The sequence below is a fragment of the Rhea americana genome, unplaced genomic scaffold, assembly GCF_003343005.1.
Source record: "Rhea americana isolate MKP2758 unplaced genomic scaffold, rheAme1 scaffold_22, whole genome shotgun sequence".
Taxonomy (NCBI): Eukaryota; Metazoa; Chordata; class Aves; order Rheiformes; family Rheidae; genus Rhea; species Rhea americana.
Genome location: NW_028186329.1, coordinates 3,317,194 through 3,326,624, shown reverse-complemented (window position 1 = coordinate 3,326,624; position 9,431 = coordinate 3,317,194). Strand labels below are relative to the sequence as shown.

Genomic DNA, 9,431 nt, shown 5'->3' with positions numbered 1-9,431 from the left:
GCTTCCCTCGCGCCCGCGCCGCCCGCTCGCGCCTGCGCCTGCTTACGGTAAAGGGAGGATTTCTCCGCTCCCTCCCCCCCTTCCCCGCTTCTGCTGGCGTCTGCTTGAGGAAAAGGAGCTTTACCACGTAGACGTTTGCTTCCCGCCGCTCCGCGCCCGCTGGAGCCTTTCGAGCCTCCTGCGAGCCTGGAGCGCTCCCCGAATTACCGGCTCCGCAGCTGATCTCGGCAGTGAGTTAGTGGAGGGGTCGGGACCGATGCCTGGGAGTTAAATATGCGTATTCCCAAGTATCATGACTAGCCTAGCAGGTTTTGCTGTAGGTGAAATGTCTCTTCCACATTTAGAAAGCAGAGGATGTTATGTATTTTTTATTCCACCCACCACAGAAATCTTGTAGATTCAGTCCCTAGGAGCTGATATATTTTTATCAGCACTGTCAGGCCTCTCCTTTCCCTGGCCCGGGAGCAGAATGGGAGGGTTAATACGGATGGGGTAAAGAAAAGCAGCACAGAGATGGTGAGCCGCCTGTTGTGGGAGTTTCACTTCTGCAATGCACCAGAGTGGTCGCGTCCCGTGCCGCAGGAGAGGCACTGGGTGTCACAAGGATAAGACCGGGATTTTAACACAGCAAAAGCTTAGTCAAACCTATTGCTCATATGCAAAGTCACAGCACGTGCCCAGCTTACCCCTTGGGTAGAGAATCCTACCACAGCAGCATGCTCTTTGCTTGTGGCATGGCTGCAACGTGAACATCTCCAGCTGCAGCTAACAATGACATGCCTGARGTATAGTAAGCTCATTTTCAATGTATTTGTTATCTAAGGCTTAGTCAACTGTTGACTTAAYACTATGTTGATGAATTTCACAGAATCACAGAATCATGGAGTGGCTGAGGTTGGAAGATCATCTAGTTCAACCTCTCCTGCTGAAGCAAGGTCACCTAGAGCATGTTGGACAGGATCGCATCCAGGTGGGTTTTGAATATCTCCAGAGAAAGAGACTCCACAACCTCTCTGGATGGCTTGTTCCAGCGCTCTGTCACCCCTACAGTAAAGAAGTTCTTCCTTATATTCAGGTAGAACTTCCTGTGTTTCAGTTTGTGCCTGTTGCCTCTTGTCCTGTCACCTGGCCCAACTGAAAAGAGTCTGGCCCCATCCTCTTGACACCCTCCTTTAAGGTATTTATACACATTGATAAGATCCCCTCTCAGTCTTCTCTTCTTCAGGCTGTTGGAGAAGTCTCAGCTCCCTCAGCTTTTCCTCATAAGACAGATGCTCCAGTTCTCTAATCATCTTCATTGCCCTGCACTGGACTCTCTCCAGTAGCTCCATGTCTCTCTTGTACTGGAGAGCCCACAACTGGATGCAGTACTCCAGATGTGGCCTCACTAGGGCTGAGTAGAGCGGTAGGATCACCTCCCTTGCCCTATTGACGACACTCTTCCTAGTGCACCCCAGGGATACCATTGGTTTTCTTGTCTACAAGGCTACATTGCTGGCTCATGGTCAACTTGTGGTCCACTGCAACTCCTGGGTCCTTCTCTGCAGAGCTGCCTTCCAGCAGGTCAGCCCCCAGCCTGTCCTGGTGCATGGGGTTATTCCTTCCTAGGTGCAGGACTCTGCACTTGCCCTTGTTGAATTTCATGAAGTTTCTCTCTGCTCAACTCTCCAGCCTGTCCAGGTCTCTCTGAAAGGCAGCACAGCCTTCTGGTGTATCAGCCACTCCTCCCAGCTTGGGATCATCAGCAAACTTGCTGAGGAGGCACTCTGTCCCTTCCTCCAGTCACTGATGAAAAGTTGAACAAGGCTGGACCCAGTACTGACCCCTCGGTGACATCACTAGCTACAGACCTCCAACTAGACTGCACCACTGATGACAACMCTCTGTCATCAGTGGTGCAGAGCTCTGCCTTTCAGACAGTTCTCAGTCCATCTCACTGTCCTCTCATTTAACCCACACTTTCTCGGCTTCCCTATGGGGATGTTATGGGAGACAGCGTCGAAAGCCTTGCTGAAGTCAAGGCAGACAACATCCACTGCTCTCCCCTCATCTACCCAGCCAGTCATTCCATTATCGAAGGCTATCAGACTGTTTAAGCAGGATTTCCCCTTGGTGAATCCATGCTGACTACTTCTGAACACCTTCTTTTCCCCCATTTGCTTAGAAATGACATTCAGGATGAGCTGTTCCATCACCTTTCCAGGGATGGAGATGAGGCTGACTGGCCTGTTGTTTCCTAGGACCTCCTTCTTGCCCTTTTTGAAGACTTGAGTGACATTGGCTTTCTTCCAGTCCTTAGGCACCTCTCCAGTTCTCCACGATCTTTCAAAGATGGATAGTGGCCTAGCAATAACATCGACCAGCTCCCTCAGCACTCAATCAAGGCCCATGGATCTGTGGGTGTCAAGTTTGCCTAAATGACCTCTAAGCCGATCTTCCTCAACCAAAGGAAAGTCTTCTTTTCTCCAGACTTTCTCTCTTGTCTCCGGGCTCTGGGATTCCTGAGGACTGCCCTTAGCAGTAAAGACTGAAGCAAAGGTGGCATTCAGTAATTCTGCCTTCTCTGCATCCTTTGTCACCTGGGCCCCTGCCCCACTCAGCAGTGGTCCCACAGTTTCCCTAGTCTTCCTTTTGCTACTGATGTATTTGAAGAAGCCTTTCTTGTTGCCCTTGACATCCCTTGCCAGATTTAATTCCAATTGGGCCTTAGCCTTCCTTGTCAAATCCTTGCATACTCTGGCAATRTTCATATCTTCCTTCCACGAGACCCGTCCTTTTTTCCACATTCTGTATACTTTATTCATCTGTCTGAGTTTTGCCAGGAGCTCCTTGCTCATCTGTGCAGGTCTCCTTCCCCCTTTGCTTGACTTCTTACTCATAGGGATGCATCCCTCTTGAGCTTGGAGGAAGTGATCCCTGAATATTAACCAGTTTTCGTGGACTCCTTCTTCCTTCTAGGACCCTAACCCACGAGATTCCTCCAAGTAGGTCCCTGAAGAGGCCAAAAGCCACTCTCCTGAAGTCCARGGTTGCAGTCCTACTTATTGCCCTGCTTCCTCCTTGCAGGATCCTGAACTCTACCATCTCACAGTCACTGCAACCAAGGCTGCTCTCWACCTTCATGTCTCCAACCAGTCCTTCTTTGTTTGTTAGTACAAGGTCCAGCAGTGCACCTTTCCTTGTTGGCTCCTCCATCACCTGTGTCTAAAAGTTATCATCAGTGCTCTGCAGGAGCCTCCTAGCTGTGTTGTCTAGCTGTGTTGTCTTTCCAGCAGATATCAGGGTGGTTGAAGTCTCCCATGAGAACCTGGGCCTGTGATCATGAGGCTACTTCCAACTGTTTGTAGAAGGTCTTACTGACTTTCTCTTCCTGATCAGGTGGCCTGCAGGAAACATGCACAACGTCACCCATGTTAGCCTGCCCTTTAATCCTCTCCCATATGTTCTCAACTCGCTCTTCATCCACCCCAAGGCAGAGCTTGGTATGTTCCAGTTGCTCTCTCACATAAAGAGCAACTCCACCACCTCGCCTTCCTGGCCCGTCTTTCCTAAAAAACACATCCATGACAGCATTTGAGTCATGTGAGCTATCCTACCATGTCTCTGTAACTGCAATAAGATCATGGCATGGTGGTCACACCCAGATCTCTAATTCATCCTGTTTATTCCCCATGCAGCGTGCACTGGTGTACAGGCATTTCAGAGAGGTAATCGAGTGTGCAGGTTTTCCAGGAGGGGTGCAAGAGGATTCTCCACAGCCATGTCCCGTACACACTTCCCTAGCTGCATGCACCTGCTGGAGGCATCCCAACCTGAGGTGCGTTTTGCTGACTACCCTGTCTCTATAACCCTCCCATTCCCCCATCTTTACTAGTTTAAAACCCTCCTTACCAGGCTGGCCAACCTGTTGGCAGAGACACCTGTGCCCCTCTTAGTGAGGTGGATCTCATCACTCCCCACCAGTTGTCGATCTTCAGACAGGATCCCACGGTCATAGAAGCCCAAACGTGTTGCCCACACCAGCAGCGCAGCCAGTTGTTAACTTGGAAAATCCATTTACTCTTCCTCCCATCCTTCCCTCTCAAATCTGAGAATATTTTCTAAGTGGCAAATGCTGCTTTGGCAGAGAATTTTATTTTGGCAGTTGCTCTTGTTGCTTTTAAGTTCTACCTTGTTAAAATCACAAATTCTACCACTTGAGATGTGCTCTGCAATCCAGGGGCAGCCTCTCCCAAAATGYCAGGTTATTGGCATTGAAGAGGCAACATATGGTCATACCCTGGCTGTCAGGAAAGTCTTCTGGTTGTACGAATTCACATGCAGGCCTTTTACAATGCATGCTAAGGATTGCCACGAGAGGAAGACAATTGATTTTGTTTTCTTAGAGGAAAACAACAGCTTTCACAAGCTTGGCAAATACTGACCTAGATGCATATGTGCTGCCCATTTTAACAGAAATCTGTAAATCTCTGAAAATTGCAAGCTCTGTCAATGTGCCATTCAGCCTGTTGAAGTAGCTCCAGAGACAGCAGAAAGAGAGGAAAGGCAATATTGCAGCACGCACAAAAAATATCAGAGTAGAGGGGAAAGATGCAGGTCAATTAGACCCTGCATTCCCTKTATGAAGATAATTATATTTTCATCCTGTCACAGTGCACCCCTGAGAAAAGTCTGGCCCCATCCTCTTGACACCCCCCCCAAATATTTACACACATCRATAAGATCCCCCTGAGCCTTCTCTTCTCCCAGCTGAGCAGTCCCAGCTGTCTCAGCCTCTCCTCGTACAAGAAATGCTCCAGTCCTTTAAACACCGTTGTGGCCCTACCAGTATGATATTTACAAAATTGTTACAAATTTTAAACAAAGCGATTATATTCTTCTCATTTCCAGCTCAGACTTCGTAATACAATCAYAGAAGATTAGTGACTCAAATATTGTTTCAGCTTTCAGGGAAATACTGGGGGTAAAATCCTGACTCAGCTCACTTCCTTGGAAACGAAATGTCAACTGTATACGTTAGAGTGGACAGAGAGAGATGCTTATTTCCTCTTGAGAAATGAAGTACTTTACAGGGTCAGAATTTGTCTGCTTGGTCTGTGTTCACACACAGGCTGCATGTGATTTCTGCCGCTAGCTGTAAGTCAGCTGCCAAAAGAAAAGAGAAGCTCACAGCTTGCAGCGGTTCAGGAAAACCTGCAAAAACTTCTGAATTCCTGCAGAATTAAATCTCCAGTCAACTCCTAACTTCTCTTGCAAATTTAATACCAGTYTGCACTAAGTTTATCTGCTTACACAGTGATAGAGAATTCAGTTTCCCCTGTTTTACTAACAGGGCAATACAAACAAGCATTGCCATTTAAAGAAGAAACTTCACAATTTGTCTGATTTGCCCACAGTGGACTTGCATTAGAAGATTTTAGACCGGAGGGCTACGGTCTGGTTCACCAAGGTCACCTGCATTGGCTGGAAGAAGCCAATAGATAATTTTATCTGGACAGAGGGAACCTCAGCTAGTGTGATCTCTTCTAATGCTAGCCATCTCCTTCTGCTGATACCACTGTGCAAGAAAAGTCACAGACTTTCTGGAGGAGGATGTGGGCAAAAGAGGAAGAAAAGGCACACAGCTGCTGGTGGCGCAAGCCGCACTTGTCACCGAGGGTTGCACTGGCCTGGACTCGGGTGCTCAGCACCACCTGAGGCAGTGAGGAATCGGGGCAAAAACATGTGATGTGAAGAACACCTGTGCACCAGCACAGCTTGCAAARGAGGGTGATCAGGCCATATTGCCATGCTAGGAAAAGCCAGCAGTCACACGTGAAGAGGCTGAGCCTGTACACGCAACTGCTTCACAGAAACAGGTGCAATCATCTCCCGTACTTGAGCGTGTGTCCAGGGCCTGCAGTGTTTGCAGTCTTGTAAGGCTGCCTTTGCCGCTTAGTCACAAACAGCCAAGCAAGTAGAGGATTTTTGGGGGACAGTGCAGAGCACGAGCATTATTCAGGCAGGAGCACAGTAAGTGAGGTTTGCGAGGCACCGGCCATAGTGATATGTGTCAATTGGCCAAATGAAAACCTAAGCTAGCCTAATTGTAAGCTTGTGGATGAAACAGTGAAACATTTGTCTKTGAAACGCAGAGCCATAGCTGCCACACAGATGTTACCCAGTCGCCAAGGGAAGAACCACTCTAAACAAAGCTGTAAATGTCTCAAGGTGAATAGCCCATTAATCCACAGGATATGTGACAGATACCTTCTGCTGTCTCCCATGAATAGGAGCTGTGTGAGGACAAGAATATCTTGAGGTGAGAACTAAGTCATAGCAACATAGATTATTATTCCACTTAACACCATTCTCCATTCACAGCTTTCAAAAATGAAGAGTATATTTTGGGGAAGGATGCCACAAAACCAATCAACTCAAGGCTAGTTGATTTTGTTGATGCTGTGGGCTGAGCATTAGTTTGTGGGTACCACCAAAATATCTGGTCTGAGACGAGACAAATCACAGGGCACCTCCCTCCTTCCTCATGAGAATGACAGCAGATTTAGCACTAGCCACTGGAAGAACAGAAATGAAACACTGGGCTTCACACACTGCCAACAGCAGTTGTTCCCCCTTATCTCTTAGTCCGGCACAGGGCCACAACAGAAGAGGCAAGAAATCGGAGGAAATTTCCCCAGGCATCATGCCTCCACACCATCAATTGGGTTAACTGGTTGTAAATGATTAAGGTTGAAGCCTTAAAGTAGGAATTGGATATCTCTGGTTTTCAGACTGTTTCAGAGATGCTGGGTCAAAGTATTTGCCTTTATGTCTGAAAAGCCGGACAGAAGTCAGGAAAGTCCCAGACCGTGGCTCTACGCAGACAAGGCTCAGTCCCCCTCAGAAGCCACGTGCGGTGGAGCAGATACCACTGCAGCAGGGCAGTGTGGAAGTGTGAACCCTGGAAGAGTAGTGATGGCCAGCACAGAGCTGCTTTGTCAGAGCTCTGTCAGCTCAATGATGTCCTGAGCCTGGCCTTTATAAAATATGAATACGATTAAGTAATTTGTAAAGATGTAAGTATATCAAAGTATGAAAGAAAATTATGCACTGGAAAGAAGGATGGCAGCAGGACATTTGAAGAAGTGCAATTGCTGTCAACTTCTATTTAATAAATTATTTCCCTGTTTAATTCATACCTGCACTTAAGTGTTTCTAAGATAGGTTTCTGAAATATCAAGGCAAATCTATTATTTTTCACAAGGTACACTGAGTTTTACGTAAACAAGAAGCCTTGTGGCTCTGTAGGCTGTATTTAAACTCATCTGTCAGTGTGACTTGTAGCTGTGCACCGGAGTTCATCTTTCTCTGTTGTCCAGATAGGGGACCTGCGCAGGCGGCTATCCTGTTCCCATATGGCCTGCCTAATTTCCCTTCTGTGGACCCTGTYCCTGGGTTTCAACTTAATTCAGAGCTGGGCAGCAGTGGAAACATACCTGTTTTCGACGTTCTTGCAGGTGCTCCTGCATCCACTACTCTATAAGGGACCATAAAGACCTGTAGTTTGTAAGTCAACCAGYGGAGGATTTGCTGCCTATCGCCAGTATCCCTCGGTGCTTCGGCTATGCTATTCCCTTTCGTGATTAYGTTGGTGCAGGCTCCCGGGGAGCTGCAGGCAGGGGCTGGGAGCTGCTCAAGCAGCGCACACCGCTGCCTCAGCACCTGGGCTTGGTGGGAGAGGTCTGAAGGATCTGGCCTGCTTTCTCCTGGAGAAAATGCACTGRAAACTCTGGGGATTGAAGGGAAAAGGTCAGTCAGATTATCCTATCTGTATTCCTACTGACACAGAACTGTTCCCTGCAGTCTGTTATTTAGATATGATATGCTTTGCCCAGTCTGGTTTTAAATTACTCTATCAATGCACTTCCACAATTTATAAATGATTATTCCAGCTTAACAAAGCCTTCCACCAGGATATTATTCTTGATATTAAGSACACATTTTTCTTTCTTCTTTTTCTTCCCATTTATTGCTGACTAAATCCTGTAAAACTGGTCAAATAATTCTTCTGTTCCATTCACATATCTGTAAAATGTTCCCTATTCTCCTGCCCCCCACTTAGTTCTAATTTAGCATTTATACATATTTAGGTCTTTTAATCTTTCTTCGTAAATTAAYACCCCCAGCTCCTTGATCATTTTGATTGCTCTTCTGTAAATCCCCTTCAGTTTGTTTTCATCTTTCTGGTTCTGAGGCTTGCAGAAATGTAATCAGCAGTCTGTGTGCAGTCTCGCCAGTGCTGTATACAAAGAGACAAACAGCAGCCCAGGCTGTGATGTATTGCTACTGCATGTACAACCAAAAATTGCATTGGGTTCTCTTTTTTGTAACTGGATTGCATTGCAAATTGATGACCAAACTACTGCCCATTAACTCCCATGAGTCTTTTCCAGGACTCTTTCTGTGCAGGATTTCCCTCCTTTCTGAGGCTTACAGATAATACATTTGTTCTCATAGAAGTTACATTCCCTTGCTCAGATGTGGCTTTTTTATGGTGCTTCTCCTTTATGCTTTATTACAAGAATAAACAAAATGCTGATCGATACCATGTATACTTATCCTCTTAATGGATCAGAAAASACTGCAGAAACCACCTCTTTCAGGTATGGAGTTAATGAGGGCAATCCAGAGGGGCTGTAGTCCTCATGTTTACTCTAGCCAATGCCATATGATGCAGTAACAGTCATAAAATTATGCCATCCACCATTTTAATTGGGACTTCATCTCCTCAGACTGGAAATCGGAAGCAGAAGYGATCACACCAAGCCTAATCCTGAGATGTGCTGGACTCCCCGTAATGACCATAATGTTCGTTAGGACCAAGMCCGTAGCAAGCCACTTGCCACGTCAGGAAAGTAATGATGATCCCAAAGAGCGATATTGGCTAGAGCCAGAGCTTCCCGTGTTCTGCAAGAATCAGATGCTTCTCCCCCAAAACTTTTACTAATGAGACAAATACACGATCTTTTTTATTTTAAAGCCATTCAGTACAGCTGCAAAATCAAAGACGCACGTCACACATGGCTAATTCTCCAGTTATTGCAGAAGTGCACGTGAAGGGTTAAGTTTGAAATGCATGCCCGTACAGTGCAGATGCTGCAGACGCAGCGCAGGCCGTGTCTGAAACCGGGTACTTGGCGGTTTTTGACGGAGTGTTAAGAGGCGCTCGGCTGAGACCGACTGCACTGCACTGAACAGGGCAGAAATATTCTACTGAATTATTCACGTTTATTTACAACGCTGTCGATAGCAAGGCAAACACAAGGAGCTGAAGTATCAGGCGGAAAGGAAAGAGAAGTATTTGTTCAGCAGAGGAAAGCACCAACACCCAGCCTAAGCACGCCGGCAGCGAAACAGCCGCATCACGCCGGCAGGGCAACACTCCCTGC

The 9,431-nt window shown here is 47.0% G+C and overlaps 1 long non-coding RNA gene across 2 annotated transcripts; it reads left to right on the top strand.

Moving 5' to 3' along the window:
- The first annotated feature begins 873 nt into the window (after positions 1 to 873).
- LOC146595603 (uncharacterized) lies at positions 874 to 7,543 on the top strand. 2 transcript variants are annotated; one of them, XR_014895904.1, is made up of 3 exons: positions 874 to 970; positions 3,678 to 3,817; positions 7,362 to 7,543. It is a non-coding gene; the product is annotated as an uncharacterized LOC146595603 (long non-coding RNA). The 2 variants fall into 2 exon arrangements; XR_014895905.1 differs by lacking the exon at positions 7,362 to 7,543 and adding an exon at positions 4,944 to 4,982.
- The last annotated feature ends 1,888 nt before the right edge of the window (positions 7,544 to 9,431 follow it).